This window comes from Carcharodon carcharias, chromosome 31 (assembly GCF_017639515.1).
Source record: "Carcharodon carcharias isolate sCarCar2 chromosome 31, sCarCar2.pri, whole genome shotgun sequence".
In the NCBI taxonomy this organism is placed as follows: Eukaryota; Metazoa; Chordata; class Chondrichthyes; order Lamniformes; family Lamnidae; genus Carcharodon; species Carcharodon carcharias.
In genome coordinates, this window is record NC_054497.1 from 10804345 (window position 1) to 10827774 (window position 23430).

A 23430-nucleotide genomic window follows, 5' to 3' on the forward strand; every position below is an offset into this window, starting at 1 on the left:
ACTCTCAGATCAATTTCTCGACTAGTTCTTAACTCCGAAAACTTCAATTTTCTCAAATCTTTAAAGCAGCGATTCACCACCCCACCCCCACCCCCACCTCTCTCCCCACAGCCTTGATGCTTCAGGTTGGTTGAGCCTCTTGGGACTCGCGGTGATTTATAACAATCTTTTTTCCATCCACTGTTCCTGGGAATAATCGAATTCAAATGGAGTGAAAGCATTTTCACACACCACCCCCCCCCCCCACCCCACCTCCCTGCTTTTAATGGGGGGGTGGGGGGGGGGGGGCGGGTTTGGTGGACACGTCACTGACAGAAAGTTACTCTCTCTCTCTCTCTCTTATCCTTTTCTCTCCACCACCCCCCACCCTCCTCTTTTTCTTTTATTTGAATGTTATTTTTGATCTGCAAGAAATCTTCTCACGGTTCACCCCACCCCCCCCCCCCCCCCACTCCTCCTCCCCCAGGTTCCTCCCCACCCACAAAGGTTCTTAATTCTTCAGCGTGAAAAGGAGGAAAGGGTTGGTGTTGTGGAGGAGTGGGGGGGGGGGGGGGGGGGGGGGGTCGGGGTGGTGGTGGGGGGTTGTTTGGGGTGGGGGGAGGGGGTGGGTGGGTCTGCCTGGGTTAAAGATGCATTGGAGCCCCTGCTCGGTGGCTTTACTTGAGGGCCACATCCGACTCGACTCCCCTCAGCATGGCACTGAGGCAGAAGTTCACCTTGGCTGTTACACCCCACTGGGCTGACAGGGCAATCGGATCGATTCTAATCGACTTGCGTGAGATCCAGGATTCCGGGGGAGCCCGACGCTAAAGCGAGTCTGTTTCTTTACCGAGCCTGATTTGGAATCGACTCAACTCCCAGGCGGTAAGAATTATTGTGTGTGTGTGTGTGTGTGAGTGAGTGAGTGAGTGAGTGTGTGTGTGTTATTTTAATAATAAATAAACACACGTGAACTGGCTGACCGCTCATGTCTGTGTCTCTTAATAAGACTGAAAACTGATCAGTTCATTAATAAGGGATGAGTGCATTAATTTAATTGCAATCTTTTCTTTTTCTAAAAAAAAACAGCTACACGGGATTGTTACAAAAGACATCGATACTTTTACAAGCGCGGGATTGAACGTCTAAATATACGAGCGCTATTTATCCAATGAATTATACATTATGCCAGTCGAGTTTCACATAGGAAAAGCATTATAGACACATTTTATAAACCTTCCCTCTCTCTCCCTCTCCCTCTCCCTCACACACCACCTTTAAGTTCGATGAAAAATACATGTGAATATCTTATTAAAATAAAGAAGTTCCCCTCCCAAATCAAACGTGGAGGGGACGAGGGTGCATCTGATCTTTAAAGGAATTTGTTTCAATCGCGTCTGACTTGAAGATCCGCCTTCAAAATGCAGAAGTACAGTTGAAATTTAATTTTAAACACTGAGAAGAGTTTTTATTCATTTTAAACCTTTTTAAAGGAGGTGGGGGGGGGGTGTGGGGGGGAGAGAGGAGGTGCCTCAATTCTCTTTATGCACTTGGTCAATGGTTACTCGCCCCGAACAAAATACTATTTGACGTCTTCCCCCCCTCCCAGCGCCCTCCCCATTCAGCATTTTATAAGCGCTCCGTTGTGAAACTGATCCCTGTCAGAGGCACGAGTTTATAAAGATTTTATAGTGAACTTGAGCCACCCTGTCAGTTTCCCTCTCTGGGTCCCAACCCCCCCGTTCAGACCCCCAGCTCTCGGACGAATAGACCCCCACTCTCCCCTCCCTCCTCCTCCGTCCCCCCCCCTCTTAGCAAAACCCAGTCCCCCCACCCCCCACCACCACCACCACCACCACCACCCCTCGAAACATGTCCTGGGCACCGAGGACATCATCCGCTCTGAATCTTCCAGGGATGTTGTAAGGACAAATAACTTTTGAGAGAGAGAGAGAGAGAGAGACAGAGAGAGACAGAGAAAGAGAGAGAAGGAGAGAGGGTCAATCCGCCTCTCCTCAGACCAGGAAAGACATCCGAGACCCCAGGTACCGCCGGCCAGTTGTCCATTGATGCAGCTTGTCAAAACTTATCGGGTTTAAGAACGACTTGTAGCCATTGCGAGATCCCCGCATCCGATTTAGGCTGTGTTTAAAAGTCTGGTTTCTGGTCTCTGACGGTCCCTATTGTGTCACGGTTACCCCCCCCCACCACCTCCACCACCTCCACCACCCCTTTCCCCTCAAGGGCATTCTCTCCTCTAAAACTCCTCCAGTCAATCTGGGCTGCTCCCAGCTTCAGTTCAAAACTCACGGGGGGCCGGATTGTTTCTCCCTCTGTTGCCTTGTACTCATGTTTTTCCGTGCCTGAAGCCGGACTCAGTCATTTCCCCCTTTTTTTTGCGGGGGGGGGGGGGGCTTGGGACATGAGATTTGAGCAGCACTCTGTGTGACTTTGTGAGAACAGACATTCCACCCACCCCCCCTCCCCCCCAACCCCTCACCGTCTCGTCCCCCACGGTCACCCCCTTTTTCCTTCGGCTCTTTTGTCGAAAGCTGTAAGAGTTGTCTTTGGGATCCTGCTGTTCAGCACCTGTCTACCGCCTGTTGGTGCTTCAACGTGTCCTGTGATGCTTCGACCAGAATGTGCTTCCTGCTTCAATACTAAACACTCCCTGATTTTTCAGAAGGTATGGTTTGGAATTTCTCCCTCTCCCTCCCTCCCTCTCTCTCTCTCTCTCTTCTCAAGACCTGAGTGTTTAATAGCGCCCTGGGGCACTAGAGTAAACTTCCCGGACTGAAACCCCATCCCATCCCATCCCATCCCATCCCATTCCATCCCATCCCATCCCGGCAGCTGGACAGCTTTGTACGACCCGGCCTTGTTCACCCTGGGCGGCAGGTGGGACCCACAACCGACAGGAGAGTTTTGACGGGATTTGCAACCTGTGGGACTGGCCTTGCCTCTCAGCAGAATGGATCCTAAGGGGAGAAAGAGAGAGAGAGAGAGACAGAGACAGAGACTAAAATCAGGCGGGATTTAATAGGAAGTGAATTCCATCTGTAGACTTGTGTAGGTCTGTGCTCTGCTTCTGCACCTCTCTGCCCTAGGCTGCAGTCTACCACCGCATTTTAACCTTGCATTTATATAGCGCCTTTCATGACCCCCCCCCCCACCCCCACAGTGCGCTTTAACAGCCAATGGAGCACTTTTGTTTTGAAGCAGAGTCGCTATTTTAATGCCGGAAACTCTGCCGCCAATTTTGCACAAAGCAAGATCCCACCAGCAGCATTTTGGCAATGGCTAGTTTTTGTTTTGTATCGATGTTGGTTCCGTGACACCGGGGAGAACCCCGTCTCCCTTTTCAAAAGCAGCGCGACGGGTTCTCGACGCCCACCTGATTTAACATCGCATCTGGACCACGGCGCCTCTGGCAGTGCAGCACTCCCTCGGCCCTGCACTGGAGAGTCCGCTGCGTTCTGTGCTCCAGCCTCTCTACCTTTAAGCTGCCGTGTTCCATGGGGACAGCCCACGTGCCAACCCCGTGTTCTCTGCAGGCCAAGGCCTGAGTTGAGGGTTCACCCCTGCAAGCCCATCTGGTGCAAACATTTTTCTGCAACATTTATATATTGAAATAATTGGGAATTTTCAAAGCAAGGAATTCAGACTGAATGCCAGCCCAGTTCATGTTCCAGAATGTAAGGCCGCTTCCCATCGGGCGTTCCCTGCCCAGCTTTAACCTAATTATCAGCTACTTATAATGAAACACACATTGAGCAACATCAGAAAGACGAATGTCCTTGGTTTTACAGCTGACCTGAATTAGGGGCTGTGCCTGATTTATCCCAATTTTGTTGATTTGGTTTAATTGGTTTCAATTAAAAGATTATCAGAAAGATGAACAGGCTCCGCACTCCCTTAGGCACCACAAGGTCAGGATGTGCAAGGGCAGGGCGCTGGGGTCCTGTACTTGTTGAGGGTTTACTTCCCGCAGCCTCCAATTGAACCAAGTGGCCGACAGACTGTGTGCTCTGCAGCGGCCGAAGGGGGTGCATTGGTTTGTGATGTCCCGGTGGGTTACGGTTGAAACCCACCCACCTGTGGCAGCGGGCAGAGGCAGCGACTGGGATTGGCACAGCAAGATTCCACACGCCAGGAATGGGATTGAATGACCGGTTGAGCGGGGCGCTCCTTTCAGTGAAGATTGTGAGATCCTCTCATTTGTTTTTTAGAATAGAACATGTCCAGACAATTTCCAGCGCCCCCCCCCCACCCCCACATTTCACCATTCCTCAAAACTTTGGATTGTTTTGGGGTAACAGATTTACAGATGCCTCTCCCCGTTGTGTTACCTTTACCAAAGCTAATGTCCTGTGGACTTAAAACCTACCAGTGAGGGATGGCAGCCTATTCCACCATGGGAGCTGATGCAGACAAGCTCAGTTCAATCCCCACCCATTAATCCCTTTAGACATGTGCTCTACACTAGGAATCATTGGATAAATGATTAGGGATGTCAACCCTGACCGGTTTTCCCTTTCCCCAATTGAGGGATGCTGAGCTATTTGCATCATCGGTTTATTTTTCTGCTCCAGCTAAGGTCAGCACAGATCTGGAGCATGAAACTGGGACGTTTAGATCCACATGGCCCTAGTACCACAGCAGATGCTGCGTTCTACCACTGGGGATGCTGTGCCTCTGAGTCAGTGAAGTCACAGGTTCAAGTCCCACACCAGAGACTTGAGCAGACAGTTGAGGCTGATGCTCCCGGTTGCAGTTACAGAGGAATTGCTGCCCTGTTGGAGTTGCTGTCTCCCTGATAAGACATGAAAACTGAGCCCACATCTGTCTATTGGCTCAGTTTCTCTCTCCACACGTGCTGCTAGACCTGCTGAGCTTTTCCAGCATTTTCTGTCTTTGTTTCAGATTTCCATCATCCGCAGGATTTTGCTTTTGGGTGACTTTTAAAGATCCCATAACCATTATTTTGAAGACAGACAGAGAATTTCTCCCTAGTGTCCCTCAACCAATATCATTAGAATAACAGCTGACCTGGTTTTTCTGATTCCGCTCTTTCCAGGAGCTTCCTGTGTGCAAATTGGCAGCCATGCTTGCTGCATTCCAACAGTACACTTCAAAAGAACTTCATTGCTTAAAAAAACACTTTGGGACACCCTGAGGTTGTGAAAGAAGCTATATAAATGCAAGCCATTCTTTCATTCCAAGAACGCTTCCAGCTACACTGGTCAGCGCTTGGTTGAGGGAAGGAATATTTATTCAACAGAAGGTTTGGAGAGCTGTCGGACTAGTACTGGAATGACTGGCTTGGTGAGTCCAGTCAGAGCTCCATTCTTAACCACACTAGCTACTGTGACGCTTGCTTGTGCTGTGGTATCTAAGTTGCGTTAGTAGAATATTAATATATTCAGACGCCGTGGTTTTCATAATACGGTTAACTGCTTTAAACAAGCTTTATTGCTGTGCTCTATACAACGAGGTTAGTAATCATTTACCAAGGGAAGGAGTTATGCTTTGGTCGTATAGAGCTTTGACAAGCCCCAGTTGGGGTAAATTGCGTTCAGTTTTAGGCACCTTGCCTTAGGAAGGATGTAGTGATCTTGGAGAGGGTGCAGCCCAGATTCAGTAGTATGCCAAGCCCTTGCGGGTTTAATTATGCGGACAAGTAGCTTCAATGTAGTTTGCCTTCCCTTGCGTACAGGAGATTGAAGGTCAACCCAATCAGGTGTTTAAAAGGCAGGTAGAAAAGAACTATTGAGGAAATCGAGGATCGAAGGTGGCGGGAGGGTTTAAGGGGAGTTGCAAGTTGGGTGGGGGCAAGATCTTAAAATTAGATAAAAGCGAAATACTGCAGATGCTGGAAGTCTGAAACAAAAACAGAAAATGCTGGAAAAACTCAGCAGGCCTGACAGCATCTAGGGAGAGAGAAGCAGGATTAACATTTCGAGCCCGTATGATCCTGAAGGGTTGCACAGAGTCCAAACGTCAACTCTGTTGCTCTCTCCCTAGATACTGTCAGACCTGCTGAGGTTTTCCAGCAATTTTTGTTTTTGCTTAAAATTAGAGCTAGGTTCATTCATAGTTGATAGTAGGAAGCAAATTTGCACGCTATGGGTTGTGGAAATCTGGAACTCTCTCCTCAAATGCTGGGGGTCAGTTGGAGCTATCAAGATTGAAATGTTTGTTGGGCAAGAGTAGTAAGGGATATGGACTAAGGTGAATAAGTAGGGCTGAGGTACAAATCAGACATGCTCCAAATGGTGGGACAGGATTGAAAGGCAGAATGGCCTACATAATCCTATTTAATCCCTTCGTGGAGATTAAGTATTTGGTTTAGCAAATGTGTCGTCTCTTGCCTTCATTATGGTTTGGTTTAGTTTGTCATGCATATCATGGTTTGAAAATATTTGCCTGCCCAAAATCTTCCTCTTAATGCATAGTGTATCTGGCTTTATGCTTGCTCAGTAGCATGGAGCAGCGCAGAGCCATAACAGAGCAGCAAAATCCCAGGCTCTGATCCCAGACTCTGCCCTTGGTCTACGCTGATTGAATTGCAATCGGGGCTGCAGGTCAGAGTGCACAGTTCAGCTCAGTGTCCTTGGGCTGCATGTTGAGGCAAAGATGTGAGGGTCCCTGCGCTTGATCACAGTCAGCTTGCCCTTAAACGTCTACCTACAACAACAGCTTGCATTTATATAGCCCCTTTAACATAGTAAAACAAGAGTGTGATGGTTCATTCAGGAAGTGCGGGTTGCTTTGCTCTTTTTAAATACATGTTGTAGCCTGGAGCTATGGATAGGGGTGACAGAGGCTCCAACATTCCAGCATCTCTCCCGCTCTTAACCACCTGCCATTGGTGCATGTTGGGAAGATTTTCAGGTTGATAACCAACTTTATTGGCTGTGTTATGAACTCACGCACCTTACTTGGCCATCAAACCCTGGGGTGGGACTTGTACCCAGAATTCCTGGCTTGGAGGCAGTGGCGCTACCCACTGCTCCACAAGACTGCCAAAGCAAGAGTGGAATCAGACACAAATTTGACACTGAACCACTTGAAGAGACATCAGGGCAGGTGTCCAAAAACTTTGGTCAGAGTGGGAAGGTTTTAAGGAGTACCTCAAAGAAGGTCAGTGAGGTTTAGGGAGGGAATTCCAGAGCTTAGGGCCCAGGCAGCTGAAGGCACCACTGCCAAAGGTGGAGCGATTGAAATTGGGGATGCTCGAGAGGCCAGAATTGGAGGAGCGCAGCAATTTCCAGAGAGCTGTAGAGCTAGAGGAGGCTGTGGAGAGATTTGAACACAAGGATGTGAATTTTTGAAGTGGGTGATACCCAGCATGGCAGGATAATGAGAGGTAGGCCGACTAGGCTGACACACAAAGAGTGGTCACCTGAATGAAGTGGTGGAGAATGGCCAGCTCTGATGGAACTGTACCCCAGCAAGAGTCTGCATGCCCTGGAGAAATGGGGAGGGGTCTCGGCATCGTAAAGCGAGTCATGGTACCAGTTACTGATTAAATAAAACACTCATATTTAAGACTCGTATTTTTCGTGTGTTCCAGCATTTAAGTTTAGATCTTTTACTGGAATTATGTTTTAAGTGGTGTCAAAAGTTGTGGATCATCAAAACTAAAAATTGGCAGTGAAAAAATCGAAAACGTGCATTTCTAAAGCACCTTTCACAATCTCAAAACATCCCATAATGCTTCACGGACAATTAAGTGCTTTTGAAATGTAGTCACTGTTGCAAAATGGGAAACCTAGTAGTTAATTTACACACAGCAAGCTCCCACTAACAGCAATGAAACAGTTGCTGCTTAATCTGTTTGAGATGTCAGATGAGGGAAGAATATTAGCCCTGAGCTCCTCTGGCTCGTCTTTGAAATAGCACAGGGTTGGGGGGTTTGGTGGGGGATGCAGTTTGAGTGGGTCTTTTATGTCCATTTGAGAGAGCAGCAGTTTAACACCTAATCCAAAAGACAGCACCTCTGACAGTGCAGCACTCCCTCAGTACTGCACTGGCAACATCAGCCTAGATATTTGCACTCAAGCCCCGGAGTGGATCTTGAACCCACAGCCTTCGGACTCAGAGGCAACCCACTGAACTATTGACGTTGGTCAGAACAGGTTCTGAGATGGTAAGGAACTATGGAACTCTGTTCTAAGGTGTTTTAAAACTGTTGACAGTGACTGAGGTTTCACTAACAGCCGTATTGAGAATTTTTACATTTTTACAAGGCATTAGAACAGTGTTAATAATCTCAGGCAGAAGTCTATTGGTCCATCCGGCCCAATTATCCACAATGTTCCCTTTGATGCATCTCTATTAGCCCTGAATCCTATCATAGGAGCAGAAGGAGGCCATTCAGCCCCTCAAGCATGTTCTGCCACTTGATTACACCACGGCTGACCTTAATTTCATCCAAACGCCTTGGATCCATAACACTTAATACCCTTTCCTCATCTCACACATATATATTCACTGAAATCAGAACCTTGAGACGGAGATTTATCAAAGAATTAAAACTTGATCGTTTACTATTTTGTTATTGGCAGACGTTTTATGTGCTGTATTTTTATACTTGGGGTTTTTTCCCTACAGACGGGTTTGAGAATCTTCAACCCATTTGTTGTTTTATCAACACCGAGTTTCAGTTCAATCTGTGGACAGTTCAGTCCTGATTTGGGAAAGTGAGAGACGGGTAAATAAAACTGAAACTAAAATTGCAATTCTTAAGAAATTGTGCTGCACAGTACTCTATGATGCCACGTCAAGTAAATTTTGTTAGTGTTTCATATTAGGCCAGGTGAGTGTCAAGGTTTTGGGGAAGCGATACCCGTATCTTTGATACACAGTGTGTGGTAATGACTTGAACTTGCTGCCTAAGGAAATTGGATGTAAACTTGCAGGGCTACGAGGATAGAGCGGGGGGGAGAGTGGGACTGACTAGATTGCTCTCCGGCAGTGCTGGTCAACCTGTGAGACATTTTGTTGACCGTTGTCCACGGGGGCGGGGCTCCCAGATTCCACTGGATTCCATCCACATAGTTTTTTTCCTGCCATTACTAAAGTGATACACATGGCAAAGCAAGGACACGTGCAGTGAGGCGGGTGCTGATTGCACGCAACATTGACTACGAGAGCCGTGCGCTCCCTTGGCATCCAATCAAAGCACTGCCTCGCTTCAGTGGGCACGCCCCGCAAATTCTTATTCACGGGGTCACGGTTAGGGCGCATGCCCGATTTCAATCTTGCGGCACATTGAGATGCGGGAGGGCCACTCTTGCGGGCCCACTCACTAGCCTCGGTTACCTATCACTGCTCTATAGAGGGCTGGCATGGACTCGATGAGCTGATTGGCCCCTTTCTGCCGTTAGTGACTCTATGACTTGATGACTCCATTGCAGCTTCTGAATATCTACCAATACAAAAGCAGAATACTGCTGGTGCTGCAAGTCTGAAGTCAAAACAGAAAAATGCCAGAAATACTCAGCAGGTCTGGCAGTGTCTGTGGAGAGAGAGAAAAGCAGAGTTAACGTTTCAGGTTGAAGACCATTCATCGGAACTTCAGAAGTTCTGATAAAGGTTATCAGCCTTGAATGTTAACTCTTTCTCTCTCCACAAATGCTGCCAGACCTGCTGAGTATTCCCAACATTTCCTGCTTTCATTCATACCTCTACTGATGTTAGCCCAGCTCGCTCACCCTGTCGCTCAGCAGCTCCTTCCCCCATCACCCTGGTTTTGTGTGCTGCCGGCTATCTCTCTACTGATGCTGATCCAGCCAAAGTGTCAGACAGATGACCCAGTGGCGGTTTTAAGACACATCTTAAAGGGGGGAAAAGAGGCGGAAAGGTTTGAAGAGGGAATTCCGGAAGTCAGGGCCCAGACAACGGGGGGGGCACGGCCGCTAATTGCGGAGATTTAAAATCAGACGTGCTCAATGGGCCAGGGTTAGAGGCTGCAGGAAATCTGGGAGGGAGGTAGGGCCGGAGGAGGTAATGGAGGTCTGGGAAGGATTGAATGCGAGGATGAGGCTCACGGGGCCAGTGTTAATTACTGATAATAAACAGCAATCCGTGATAACCCTGGCCACTAAAAATGGCCATTCCCATCTGGAGGAAGGTCAGGATTGGCCACCAGGACCAGACGCCTGTCTTCTGGCAGCAGAAACCGGGGAGAGCATGTGAATTTGACTGCGGCCAGAGACTCCTGAGTAGGGCTGAGGTGCCAGAGCCCATATTAAAAATGTAAAAGCCTTCCTGCAGAATAACGTGAAGAGGAGCCTGTTTTTGATTACTGTGCGGAGCCAGCGCAGGTGGGGGGATGGTTGGGAGTGGGGGTTGTCTTTATTTCTCTCTCTTCTTCACTTTGTGCAGTTCCTTAGTGGGCCTTTGGCTGAAATGGGTTCAGCAAATGTTCTCTCAACAGAACGGGGTTGGCCACTGCAGAATTAAAGCAATGTGGGTGGATGGTAGTTGCTCTTGCTTTCCAGCTCCCTGTCATCCAATATAGATGTTTAACTTGTCAGCAATTGCAAACAGAAGTGGCTGCAGGCGCCTTGCTGGCTCCGTGATTGACCGTGTCACGTGGTTTTTGGACCAGGAATGGCTCAGCCGCAAGGCCTTATGGGAGCCGCTAAGCTTCACAGGGCATAAAGCCGGGGTGGGGGGGTGGTGGGGGGGTAGTGGGGGGTGCAGGAGGATTGACCTCACAACAGAGAGAGACGGTGGTGGGCAGGAGGGCAGGCAGGGGGAGGGAATTTGACCAGTGCCCCCTCTCCCCCCCACCCCCACTACCACCACCCTCCCCTCCCTGCCCAACCCCCCCGCTCCTGCCTCAAAGTGTGTGCGTCAGGTTGAGAACAGGATTGGGCGAGGCTGTGCCCAGTGGTCAATCAGCTGGCATGATAGCGGTGCCACGTGAGCAGGGAGAACAAGGTAGAAGAGGAGAGCAAGTCATTGAGAGAAAATAAAGATCGTGATATGGGAACAAGATGGTGTAGTGACTCATCGTATAACCAATTCATTAATAACACATGAATCGGGCACTTAGACAATTTATAGTTCAACCTCAGACATTTCAAAGCACCGTACAGCCAATTGAGCCCTTTTTTGAAGTGCAGGAAATGTGGAAGCCAGTTTGCGCACAGCAGGCTCCCATAAACAGCAACATGGTAACATCCAGATAATCTCTTTTCAATGATGTTGGTTGAGGGATAAATATTGGCCTCAGGGAGAGCTCTGTAGTCTTCAACTAAAAGACAGCACCTCCAGCAGGGCAGCTCTCTCTTTCAGTGCTGCATTGACGTATTAGCTAGGGTTTCAAGCTCACATCTCTGGGGTGGGGGCTGCAAACCCACAACAGTTTGGTCTAGAGGTGAGAGTGCTACCCACTGAGCCAGCTGTTGACGCCTGGAAGTCTCCTGCGACTGTCCCTTCCTCAGAGTGTAAGGTCAGTTAGAAGCATACTTAGCCAAGTTGATCACATCTGTTTGTGATACTGCACATACTACAGTGAGTAGGAAAACACAAGGTTACAATAAAGCATCATTGCTGCCTTGCGTAACCCATTCCCCTATCACTCCTGTGCTCATTGACCTACATTGGCTTCTGGTCAAGCAAGCGTTTTGATTTTAATATTCTCCCCCTTGTTTTCAAACCTCTCCGTGGTCTCAATCCTCCCTATCTCCACAATCCTCCCAGGTCTCTGCGCTCCTCGAATCCTGACCTCTTGGGTAGCCCTGATTTTAATTGCTCCACCATTGGTGGCCGTGCCTAGACCCTAAGCTCTGGAATTCCCTCCCTACCCCTCTCCATCTCTCTACCTTACTTTCCTCCTTTAAGAGGATCCTTAAAGCCTACCTCTTTGACCAAGCGTTTGGTCCTCTGACCTAATATCTCCTTTTGTGGCTGAATTTTATAATGCTCTTTTAAAGCACCTTGGAACGTTTTATTATGTTAAATGTAAATTGTGGCTTTTAATAAGGATGGTTTTGACTAAACATTGCCATGTTGCAGAGCTGTAATTTAAACCTGATTACAATTAGATCCCTCCTTTGACGGGCACACACAATGCACCTTGTGTTTCCAGTTTTAGGTTTTTGACCCAGGAGTAGGTATCAGCAAAATGGAGCTGATGGGCGAAGTTTTTATTAAATATTCCCGAGATGTGGGCATCTCTAGCTAGGCCAGCAGTTATTGTCCATCCCTAGTTGCCCTTGAGAAGGTGGTGGTGAGCTGCCTTCTTGAACCGCTGCAGTCCATGTGGTGTAGGTACACCCACAGTGCTGTTAGGGAGGGAGTTCCAGGATTTTGACCCAGTGACAGTGAAGGAACGGCCGATATATTTCCAAGTCAGGTTGGTGGATGACTTGGAGGGGAACTTCCAGGTGGTGGTGTTCCCACCTATCTGCTTTTGTCCTTCTAGATGGTAGTGGTCGTGGGTTTGGAAGGTGCTGCCAACGAGCCTTGGTTAATTCCTGCAGTGCATCTTGCAGATGGTACACATTGGTGGAGGGAGTGAATGTTTGTGGATGTGGTGCCGATCAAGTGGGTCGCTTTGTCCTGGACGGTGTCCAGCTTCTTCAGTGTTGTGGGAGCCACACTCATCCTGGCAAGTGGGTCTGTCTTAGTATAGACACTGTGGGTCCTGCTGGAGGCCTGATCAACACAGGCACGGTCAGTATCGGTCAGTGATGGATCTATTCTGTTGCCAGTGAGATCGAAACTGGTACCAGGACCATAGAATGCAGAGGTCTGGTTTCACCTATTCACTTAATTTCTTTCGGCTGCCCTGTAACACAGCAGGCCTACCGTGCACGTCTATGATCAGAACATGGCTTGGTGGCAATGCTCTTTCCTCAGGGTCATGTGGTTGTGCCTTCACAATCCCACTCCACTTGAGTACAAGAGCCAGTCTCTCGCTGAGGAGGGAGAAATTGCAGCGTCTGAGATACAGTCTTTCAGATGTGACATTAAAGCTGAGACCCTGCCCAACCTCTCAGGTGGACCTTAAGGATCCCATGGTCACTATTCAAAGGAGAGCAGGAAAGTTCTAATATTGGTGCCTCAGTCAACATGACTGACAAAATATGACCCAATCACTATTACAATGCTATTTGTGGGAGCTTGCTGTGCACAAAATTGGTTGCAGCAGTGACTACACTTGAAAGTATTTAGTTGTTTGTAAAGCATTTTGGAGAATCCTGATGCCATAAAAGGCACTGTATAAATGGAAATCTTTTCTTTCTTTTTTGTCTGTTTAGCAGGTCTCGAATCAACATCAAATGTCTCGGTGCACTCAGTCCGAGTCACTGAACTGAGATGTTAAATTGGCATCATGTAGTGGCTGTGCTTGTGTGTGGGTGTGTTTGTTTGTCTGTCTGTGTGTGTTTATGTGTGTGTATGTGTGTGTGCCTGTCTGTGTGTGTGTCTGCCTGTCTGTGCAAATGTGTGTGTGTGTGTGTGTGTGTGTGTGTATCAGTCTGTCTGTCTCTGTGTGTGTATCTCTGTTTGTGTGTGTGTGTGTGTGTGTGTGTATCTGTCTGTGCAAATGTGTGTGTGTGTGTGTGTGTGTGTGTGTGTGTATCTGTCTGTCTGTCTCTGTGTGTGTATCTCTGTTTGTGTGTGTGTGCGCGCCTGTGTGTATTTGTCTGTCTGTGTGTGTTTATGTGTGTGTGTCTACCTGTGTATATCTGTGTGTATGTGTGTCTGCCTCTGTGTGTGTGTGTGTGTGAGTGTCTGTCTGTCTCTCTGTGTGTGTGTGCATCTGTGTGTGTGTTTTTCTGTGTGTGTGTTTATGTGTGTGTCTACCTGTGTGTATCTGTGTGTATGTGTGTCTGCCTGTCTGTGTGTGTGTGTGTGTGTCTGCCTGTCTCTGTGTATGCATGTGTCTGTGTGTGTATGTATGCATGCATCTGTGTGTGTGTGTGTGTGTGTGTGTGTGTGTGTGTGTGTGTGTGTATGTGCCTGCATCTGTGTGTGTACGTATATCAATGACTATCATGCCCAAACCTTAATCTACTAAAACACAAAACGTCAAAACAATCTCAGTCAAACTGCTGATAGTTTCATGGTTCTGTTACTTGGCCAGAAAATGTGAGTTTAAATGCCACCAGCACAGCTTAAGGATTTGAATTCAGTTTGCGATTCAAATCAGATGCCAATAGAAGTAATGAAGCTGTTGGGTTGTTATAAGAACTCAACGGGTTCACTTGCGCCCTTAAGCCAGTGCTGGGCCCAGCATCAGGGTTCTGAGTGCGGCCCGCGAGACATTTTGTTGACCGTTGCCCTCGGGGGTGGGGCTGCCAGATTCTGTCCGTGTAGTTTTTTTCCCCTCCGGTGTTACTGAAGTGATACACACGGCAAAGCAAGGACACGTGAAGTGAGGCGGGTGCTGATTGCACGCAACATTGACTACGAGAGCCGTGCGCTCCCTCTGTGTCCAATCAAAGTGCTGCCTCGCTTCAATCGGCTAAAGAGGAAAGCTTTATGAGGACTTTGGTTGGATATCTCTGGTCCAGTTCTCCGTCAATCTTTGAATCAAAATGCACATTTTGAGCAGACTTTTTCTGCTATGGGGCATATCCAGTGCAAAATGCATGGCAGAGAAACGGACGGAAACCTCTGCACTGAATTGCAAAGTGTCCGCACATCCCTGAGCCCTGATCTAAGAGAGCTTGTGGAGGACAGATCCATCCAGAAGTCGCACTGAGTGGGATGTAAGGGAAGCATGAATATTTCCTTTATTTTTACCATTTGACGCTGGTGACAATTCTATTACTGCATGAGTGGTTCAGCGTTTTCTATGACTCGTTATGAAATATTCGGCGTGTATTGAACGTATTTAATCTTATTCACGGGGTCATGGTTGGTGCGCATGCCCGATTTCAATCCTGCAGACCACTGGGATGAAGGAGGGTCACTCTTGCGGCCCGCTCACTAGCCTAGATTACCGATAGCTGCCTTCACCTGGTCTGCCCTGTATATGATTGGGTCCCACAGGGAGACCTGAAACTTATTATGAAAGTTACCACCCCTGGCAGATAAAGCCCGGCCTGGGGGTTGCGGTTGAGAGAAAGCCTCACTACTTTGCTAATTTAGGCCTCCAGCCAAACTTGAAGTCCCACCAATTCCATCAGTGCCTGGTCTGTGGATTTACAAAAACATTGCCCTTGAACCGAGTGGCTTTCTCAGCCACTTCAGAGGGCGCCTAAGCATCAACCACGTTTGCTGGAGTCACGTGTAGGCCAGAACGGGTGAGGGCAGCAGATTTCCCTCCCGAAAGTGAACCCTCCAGGGTTTTTACAACAATTGATGGTCGTTTCATGGTCACCGTTTCTAAAACTTGGTGCCAGATTTTAGTAACCAAGTTTTAAGTTCCACTAGCGGCCACGCTGGGGTTTGAACCCATGTCCGCAGAGCATTAACGTGGGCCTCTGGATTACTAGCCCAGTGACACCAGCACTGCACCACCACCTCCCTGTGGCCATGTTGTTCACTGGCTCCAAAGGGCAGGTTAGCGTCAGGGCTTGGTGAGATGGCAGGTGGGAATCAGAGGGGAGTAAGTTACTGCCCTTCTTTTCACTGTCTCCTAACCCTTCCTGGCCAGAAACTGGAGTTAAAATCAGGCCCATTTTTTTTTGTCTACATCTATCTCAAAGTAGCTGTCAATCAGGAATTTTCTGAGTGACAGCAGTTTAGCCCCTGCCTGACCTCTGGGAGAGCTTATTTACAAGAATTAGATTTTTTAGATGTAAAGGCACAGGGGCTTAAACACAGACACACCTTAGCAGTGGGTATAATACAATGTGGATCATGCTGCTGTGGTGTATCCTCTGACCAGCTCCCAGCGCCATCACAAGGCCCAATGTGTAAATATTATGTTATATTAGAAGCTTGGTTAGACCACATTTAGAATGCTGCGCACAGTTCTGGTCTCCTTCTTACAAAAAGGATGTAGATGCACTGGAGAAGGTACAAAAAAAAGGATTAACAAGGATAATATCAGAACTGAGAGGTTATACCTGTTAGGAGAGACTGAACAGGTGGAGGCTCTTTTCCTTAGAAAAATGAAAGCTGAGGGTCTTTAGTATTATAAAATGATTTCATGGGGTGGGCATACTAAAGACATTTCCACTTGTCCAAAACTAGGGGCCACAAGTAGTCACCACTAAATCCGATTGGGAATTCAGGGGAAATTGCATTACTCAGACAGTGGTGAGAATGTGGAACTCGCTACCCCAGGGAGTGCTTGAGGCAAATAGCGTAGACACATTAAGATGTAGTTAAATAAACACATTCTCTGTCCAAGAATCCCAACTGCGTCTCATCCTCTGGCTTGGTAGCCCCATTCTGGACCTGGAATTCTCGTGGAACGCTTCCCATCAAAATCCCTCACAACAGAGGCGCTGCCTCGCTCCTAACGCTTCGCAGCAGAGGTGCAGTGTAACTGTGGGTCCCACGCAGCACAAGCGCAGCTTGTCTCCAGTGCCTGGTAGCAGCCGTGCTGGTTATGCGCTGGTCCCATACCCTCCCTCTCTCCAGCCCCCTCACAGTCGCCTCCTCTTGTAAATTATCAGCCACAGTCCCAGCTATTACACAGGTGTGACTGCTGTGAACAGCATTACTGGTTCCTTCATCAATGCCTCTGTTCTTAATGATCTCCGCTTTTGGCAAGCAATACCAAAAAGCTTCAGATGGTTTATAAACAAGTGGCAAACCTCATTAAAACTGAGATAACTGCTTGGTGGACAATGTGTTATTGATTCACGTGCAGAGGTTGAAATCTGTTACTGTAATTGGTTGGGTCTGTTGCCTGGAGCAAGCTCCATAAAGTTCCTTATGTGTGTGCACAACATAACACACATGGTTGCTGTCAGCTGCCTAAATCATTGTATTCGCCAGTACTAGATAAACATAAAAGCAGTTGTATTTATATACTCCCTTTCATGACCTCAGGAGTGCTGTGCAGTGATTGGAGTACTTTTGAAATACAGCTGCTGTTGTAATGTAGGAGAAGCAGCAGCCAATTTGTGCACAGCAAGCTCCCACAAACAGCGGTACGTTAAGTGGACAGTTACACTATTTTAGTGCTGCTGATTGCAGGATAAGTATTGACCATGACACTGGGAGGATTCTCCTACAAAATGGTGTCATGGGATCGCACATCTTGAGAAGGCAGGTGGGGGGGGGGGGGCCTCAGTTTAACCGTCTGCCCTGTCAGGTGGTCATAAACTATCCCAGAGAAGATCAGGGAGTTCTCCCACTTTCCTGATCAATATTTATCCCTCAGCTATTCCTTCAGGTCCCTGAAAGGGGACAGAGCAACCAACAGCACCACAACCTCCACCCATGGGTAAGGCAAGGAGGCAGGTCCCAAACCCACTCTGCACTGTGGTGTCAGACCCCATGCTGCCAATCTGACCCGCACCAGCCCTCCACCGCAATGGCAACATGAACTTTTCCATGTTGTAGTCTGGAGCTGTGGGGGAGGTTCCAATTCCTTCCCATCATGTGGCTGACAAGGCATCTCTCCCATGTTTACCGCCTGCCATTGGCATGTGTTTGATAATCAACCTGTTTGGCCACGTTATGGATGCACAAACCTTGGCCATCAAGTCCTGGGGTGGGACTCGAACACAGAGCGTCTGGCCTAAAGGCAGTGACACTATCCCCTGCACCACAAGACCTTGTCAGCCCTCAATTTGCATCACTGAAACACCGCGTGTTGTATTGCTGTTTGCAGTTTTGTGATGTGTGCGAATTGGCTGCCTCAGTTTCCAACATTGCAACAGCGACTAGACTTCCCAAAATGCATCATTTATTGTAAAGCTCTTTCAGAAGTCTTGAGGTTGTGAAAGGTGCTACAAAAAGGCAAGTCTTGCTCCCTTGAGGGACGCACGTCAAGGTATCACAGTATATGAGACGAACGTCTTGTTTTCGCTGGTGTAAGTTTGAGGGAGGAAAGTCAAACTGGACCAGAAGGGCTGCCCTGCTCTTCTTCAACAGTGTTAACTTTTCCATCTACTGAAAGGGGTTTAATGTCTTCTCCATTCCATCCATTTCTCAGTCTTCAGTACTTCATCGAAGTCGCGAGCCCTCCTTGAGGAGGGCGTGAATCCACAACCTTCTGGTCCCAAGTTGACAGGGAGGACCAGCTGAGCCCAGGGTCTAAATACTTAGACAACTGACGCCTCACTGATGCAGATTGACCTGTCAAGAGTACACCCTGTGTATCTCGCAGGCTGACCGTGCACTGTTGAGGGAAGAGCAGACGACCAATGTTCATCCCTCAATCAACCTTGTCCAAAATCGATTAACCAGTTATTGATCTCGTTGCTGTTTGTGGGATCTTGCTGCGTGCAAAACCGGCTGCTGTGTGTGCCCAGTGGGGCAAGCGCTGACACTTAAAAACTAACTCACTGGACGCAGAGTGCTTTGGCATGTCGTGGGGCTAGTGCAAGGTGCTAAATGAATGCAGTTTCCTTTTTACTTTCTTATTTCAAGTCCAGACGTTGAGGCATTTCGTTGCCAGACAGAAGCCTGTAGGTTTGGGTCACCGATCATTCAGACTTACCAGAGCTGGTTTGTTATGGGGCAAACTCACAGCATGCGGGGTCAAGGGTCGAGAGAGGTCCATCTCTCTGGGGGGGTCCCTGGAATAAAAACTGAAAAATGCTGGAACATCCCACAGGCCAGGCGACATCTGTGTGGGGGGAGAGAGAGAGAGAGAGAGAGAGAGAGTTAATGTTTTAGGTCAGTGGGTGTTTATCAGAACTGGAACACATTGGAGCTGTGACAGCTTTTTAAGTAAATTCAGTGCAGACCGGGGAACAAGGGTGGGTGAAGTGGGTGGGGAAGAGCAGAGGAAGTTCTGTGAAAAGGTGGGGGGGGTGGTGGGGGGCAAAGGAGTGATTGAAATATAAGAGGGAGGCTCGCGTATGGTAAAAGTGGCTGACGGTGGGACACCCATGGGACGAGTCCAAAGAAAGGATCGGACGGGGCTGAATTTACCTGCTCCCGGCCGGGCGTGTTTCCTGCTGGGAAGAGCACGTAACTCCCACCACCTTCCTGTCCACCCCCGGGCTCACCCCCATAATATGGAGGGGAGGGGGAAGGAGGTGGGTGCTGATCGTGGGACAGCCCCCCACCCCTTAGACTGAACCCCACCCTTGCTCCCTATCCACTCCCTCCCTTAAACCCATTTCCCCCACCCCCACCCTCCCCTCCGCACCCCCGCCCCCCCACACACACACACACACACCCTGCCCCGCCCCCAATGCAGCCGGACTCACCATAACTGGGGGGGTCCCAGGCCTCAGGACCCTGCCTTCACCAGGAGCCTTCCTGGCCCCCCGCACCCGCACCCCCCCCCACCCCCCCACTGGATTGTCCGGCAGCTCCAGAGGGCAGGAGGCCCACTAGGCCCCCTCCTTAATGATCCCCATCGTTTGTTATGGGTGCGGGTGGGTTGTATGTGTTTTCTGACGGGGAAGAAGGGGGGTGGGGGTGTGGGTGGGGGAGGTGGGGGGGAGGGGGTCCCGAGGCATTCACTCCACCCCCCCCCCCCCCCCCCCCCCCCCCCCACCAACCCCCACCCCTCCCCCGGTATCTCCATACTATTCCACCCTTTGTTACAGAACGTCCATGAGAAAGTGGGAGAAGCGTTAAACCCAATTCGATAAGTGAAGCTGGGATTGTGCTCCACAGAGCAGAGCAGGTTAAGAGGAAATTTAATGGAGATTTTTTTTTAAAGTTATGTAGGCAGTCGGGAGGGGGTTGGGGGGGGTGGGGGGGGAGAAAGGTTGGATTAATTGGGTAGTTCTTTCAAAGAGCATACACAGTTAAGATGGGCTGAACGGCCTCTGCGTATTGATTTGCCTTCTATTTCTGAATAGTGGACTGTTCCCAGGCATCGTCATTCTTGGCAATTCCTAACTAGTTTCCTTCCCCACCGGCACAAACTACTGCCCAACCCAGTTTTCCCAGTGAGATCGACTCCTGTTAACTTTCAGAACCCTCCTCCTCACTCGCTATTAATGCTCGCCTCTCCAAAGTTATCTCTCCCACCCCCTCCAAAAATGATTCGTTTTTTGATAAGATCTGGAGGGTATAAAATGCTTAGAACAAAGACGAGATGCTGTGTTTCGAAGTGGTTCAGAGGAGGTTTACTAGATCGATACCTGGACTGAGGGGGTTGTCTCATGAGGAGAGGTTGGAGAGGCTGGGCTTGTTTCCACTGGAGTTTAGAAGAGTGAGGGGTGATTTGATTGAAGTTTACAAGATCCTGAACGGCCTTGACAAGGTGGACATGGAAAGGATGTTTCCTCCTGTGGGTGAGCCCGGGACTAGGGAGGCGATGTTTTAAAATTTGGGGGCGCCCTTTCAGGACAGAGACGAGGAGAATTTTTTTCCCCTCAGAGGGTTGTACGACTTTGGAACTTTCTGCCTCAGAAGGTGGTGGAAGCAGGGTCATTGAATATTCTTAAGACGGAGGTAGATAGATTCTTGTTAGGCAAGGGGATCCAAGGGTGTCGGGGGTGGATGGGAATGTGGAACTTGAAACACAAACAGATCAGCCATGAGCTTATGGAATGGCGGAGCAGGCTCGAGGGGCTGAATGGCCTGCTCCTGCTCCTGTTTCATATGCTCGTACATTGTACTCCATCCCTGGGACTATTGTTAAGTGCGTCTCTGCAACTGGTTTATGTGTGAATGCTGCTGAGGTCGACCAGCAGTCTTTGGATCTTCTTTCTCACACTTTGGGTGCAGAAGGGATGTTCAAGTAGCCCGAGGGCAAAGCTTGTCAGGCCGAGCAGTGTCACGCCACAAACCCTGTCTTTCGGATGAGACGATAAATCGAGATTCCCTCTCGCCTGTCCAGGTAAAGGACCCAGTGACATCATTTGAAGAAGAATGGGAGTTTCTTGGCCAACATTCATCCCTGAACTCAAATGAAATGGTCTTTCACCTAAGGAAAGAAAGAATTGCATTCATACAGTGCCTGTCTAGACCCGAGGATGCCCACTAAGTGCTTCACAGCCAATGAAGTACTTTTGAAATATAGTTACTGGTGTAATGTAGAAAACACAGTCGCCAATTTGTGCATAGAAAGCTCCCACACACAGCAATGAGATAGTGGCCTGATAATCTGTTTTAAAATCTTTTTTTATCCATTCACGGGATGTGGGCTTCGCTGGCCGGGCCAGCATTTATTGCCCATCCCTAATTGCCCCTTGAGAAGGTGGTGGTGAGCTGCCACCTTGAACTGCTGCAGTCCATGTGGTGTGGGTACACCCACAGTGCTGTTAGGGAGGGAGTTCCAGGATTTTGTCCATGTGGTGTAGGTACACCCACAGTGCTGTTAGGGAGGGAGTTCCAGGATTTTGACCCAGCGACAGTGAAGGAACGGTGATATATTTCCAAGTCAGGATGGTGAGAGGCTTGGAGGGGAACTTCCAGGTGGTGGTGTTCCTATCTATCTGCTGCCCTTGTCCTTCTAGGTGGTAGTGGTTGTGGGTTTGGAAGGTGCTGTCGAAGGGGCCTTGATGAGTTCCTGCAGCGCATCTTGTAGATGGTACACACTCTGCTGCTACCGTGTGTCGGGGGTGGAGGGAGTGAATGTTTGTGGATGGGGTGCCAATCAAGCGGGCTGCTTTGTCCTGGATGGTGTCGAAGCTTCTTGAGTGTTATTGGAGCTGGATTCATCTACCATTGGTGTTATCTTGTTGTTTGAGGGACCATACATAGCAACAGCGGCTTTACTTAAAGTGTTTTTTTATGTGAACCACTTTAGGAAATGCTGAGAAACGTGATTAAAAAGAGAAATTATTTCTATTCATTCAGCTCCTAATCAGCGTGACGTTAACAGCTTGTGTTGGGAGTGTTTATTAGGAGGAAAGGAACTCCACCTGCTTTGTATTTTGTACAGATGCATGTCAATCATGAGTTAGGCAACTTTAGGACTGACTCACTGGCCTGTTTGTGGGTGGGGTGTGGGACCTGTAAAGAATACAATACCTCACCCACAACACCTCTTTGTCCTTTTGTCTGTGACATCTTTTGGCTATCTCCACCTATCACTGGCCCTCTCTCGAGCTCTACTTGTCCCACCCCCCTCCCCCACCACCTTAAACCAGCTTATATTTCACCCCTTTTCTATTTTTCCTTAGTTCTGTTGAAGAGTCATGCGGACTCGAAACGTTAACTGTGTCCCTCTCCGCAGATGCTGCCAGACCTGCTGAGTTTTTCCAGGTATTTTTGTTTTTGTTTTGGATTTCCAGCATCCGCAGTTTTTTTGCTTTTATACAATACCTCCCTCATCCTAGCTCATATTCCCACACTCATTTTTCACCTCCTCCCTCTCTCTCTCTCTCTCTCTCTCCTGCATTCGCTCCATCATTCATCGATTTCTCTGTACACGCATTCTTTACTGCCACGCTCAAGTCGTGTTGGACTCTCAAATTATTTCTTTCATTCTCACACTCTCTTCTGCTGTTTCTCTTTCCTTCTCTCAAGCATCGCTCTGTCACTTTTTTCCCTCTTGCACACTCTTGTGCTACTCTTTGTTCTTGTCTCATGTGCTTTGTCTCTCACTCCTCCCGGCTCTCCAGTGCTTTCTCTCTCACACTTCCTTGTGCCACCTCACACACTCTCTCTCTCTCTCACGTGTAGCACTCTCACTTCTATGTCAGCAGATTGTGGGTTCAAGTCTCACTTGAGAACAAAAATCCAGGCTTGACACTCCAGTTCAGTACCGAGGGAATGCTGCACTGTTGGAGGTGCCGACTTTTGCCTGAGTGTTTAACCAAGGCCCTATCTGCCCTCTCAGGTGAACGTAAAAGGTCCCGTGGCACTCTATCTTTATCTTTATCCCTCAATCGTGATCGCTGAAACAGAGTCTCTGGTCATTATCACATTGCTGTTTGTGGGATCTTGCTGTGTGTAAATTGGCTGCCGTGTTTCCTCCATCACCACAGTGACTACGTTACAGAAGCACTTCATTGGCTGTAAAGTGCTTGGGGACATCCTGTGGTTGTGAAAGGTGCTATATAAATACAGCTCTTTTTCTTTCTCCCTCACATCCTGTAGTTTCATAACATCTGCACACTCCTTCATATTTTAGGTGTATTGCTTCATGTTGGAATCAGTGTTTATTTACCGCAAAATCTGATCACCCACAGTCACATTTGTAATCCTCTTATCAGAGTAATGGCTGTGCAAGATATGCAGATCTAAATAGGAACTCTGCACAGTTGACTGAGAGACTGCTGAATAAACAGTATTTCCTGATAATTACAGTGAGAAATTTTTAACCTGGTAAATAACCAGTCAAACAATGTCATGGTTAATTTAGTTTTAATAAAGATGGTAATTATCTATGTTCCATTGGCAGGGTGAAGTGTCTTTTAATGTTCTATTCGCTAATATCTACCT

General features: G+C 48.4%; 1 protein-coding gene across 1 annotated transcript in view; it reads left to right on the plus strand.

Annotated features, from left to right (window-relative positions):
* The first annotated feature begins 649 nt into the window (after positions 1-649).
* The window catches only part of LOC121271776 (neurotrophin-4-like), a 32693-nt gene continuing 9912 nt past the window's right edge, over positions 650-23430 (plus strand). Inside the window, exon 1 of the mRNA XM_041178038.1 lies at positions 650-864. The gene's annotated coding sequence lies outside the window, so the exon portion shown is untranslated. The remainder of the gene's footprint in view (positions 865-23430) is intronic.